The sequence below is a fragment of the Penaeus monodon genome, chromosome 18, assembly GCF_015228065.2.
Source record: "Penaeus monodon isolate SGIC_2016 chromosome 18, NSTDA_Pmon_1, whole genome shotgun sequence".
NCBI lineage: Eukaryota > Metazoa > Arthropoda > Malacostraca > Decapoda > Penaeidae > Penaeus > Penaeus monodon.
The window spans coordinates 19,245,431-19,247,560 of NC_051403.1; positions in this window are offsets into that span (position 1 = coordinate 19,245,431).

Here is a 2,130-nt window from a genome sequence, read left to right on the forward strand (position 1 = left end):
GAAATATAGATATCAAATAATGATAAGAGAGAACAAATATAAAAAGATAGAAAAATAATAGATAACAAATTCATATAAAAAAAATAAAAATACTAAAGACAATAAGATAAACATAATAGAATAGATAAAAAAGAAAAGAATAACAGTATATATAAAATATAATAGAAAAACAGAATATACAGGGATAGAAATATATATAAATAAAGATAAACATGTAAAGATAAAATAGAGATAATATATAAAATATATATACATACATAGAGATAATAGTATTATAATAATACTAGAGAGATATAGATAAATATAGATAAATTATAAATTAATATAACACAAATTTGAATATAGAGATATAAAGATATATATAATATATAAAAAAAGATATATATAAAACATATTACAATATAGATAAATAGATAATATAATAATCACATATAGATAAAATTAAATACATAATGATATATGATAAATATATTAATTAGATATTATATATTATATAATATATAGGATATATAAGAATTAATAATAGAAATCAGATATAGAAAATAATATAAAAAATATATAACAATATAGATAATATATATAAATAAAATATAGTATACATATAATTAAATATAATAAAAATAAATATATATTTTAAGAAAAAATATATATAATAAGACATATATATAAATAATACAACAAAAGATATAAAAACAAAATAATATATAGATAAATATAAAATAGATATTATATATAGATATAATTTATATAGATAATTAATATATACACATATATATATATAAAATATATATTTCTATGAATATATAAATATAATATACATAATATATACAAATTTATATATATAATTATAGATAGTTATGATAATATATATATATATATATATTATAAATTTATTATACTATATAATATAAAATACAACATATATTATGATAAAATTATATATTTATATTTATGATAATATATATAGTATTTAAAATTATATATTATATATGATATATACATATATATATTTTTTTTTTTATATAAATTTTTATATACAAACACATATACATATAACAATAATATTGATATAAGATTATATATTATATAGTATTGTATAAATATATATATACATATAAAATATATTTTGTAGATATATAATATAAATTATATTATATAATATATAATAATATTAAAATTTTTAAAAGAAAATAGAGTATGAGATAAAATATATATATAAATATATATATAAATATATAAATAAATATATAAAAATATATAATAATATATAATAATATATTAAAATATTATATAGTATATGATTAAAAATAAAATAATAATATATATATAAATAATATATATATATATAATAATATAAATATATAAAGATATATACAATATAAATATATTTAAATATAAGATTTTATATATATAAAATATAATAAATAATAAAATATATATATATATTATATATAATATAGATATAAATATATATATTATGAAATATATATTTTTTTTTTTTTTTTTTTTTTTTTTTTTTTTTTTTTTTTTTTTTTTTTTTTTTTTTTTTTATATAAATATATATATAAACATTAAAATATAATATAAATTTAAAAACTAATATATAATATATCTTTTAAAAATTATTAATATATTTCAACATATATAAATAAAATTATAATAATTATATATATATATATGTATATATATAATTATAGTTATAAATATATATAAAATATAATATATATTATAATAAAAATATATTTTTATATATATATATATATTATATATATATATATTATAAATATATATAACATAAAATATAATACACATATATAATACATATAAATTATACCCTATATATTCTTCTTCTTTTTTTAAACGGAGGTTCATGTTTGAGCCCCCGTGGTCACAGTATGATACTTAATTGTAGTTTCGTTGTGATGCTCTGGAGTGATACGGTAGGGTCCCCAGCCTTTCCACGGAGAGTGGGGGTTACCTTTTAGGAACATCTTTATATTATCGGGTTGGACCAGCACTGACTTTGGGTGCTTGCCACCCAGTGGCTTAGGTAGGCATTCTTGAGTCCGATGCTCTACCACTCGGCCCCGCGGCCAACAAAATTTTACAAAAACAAAAATTAAATATAAA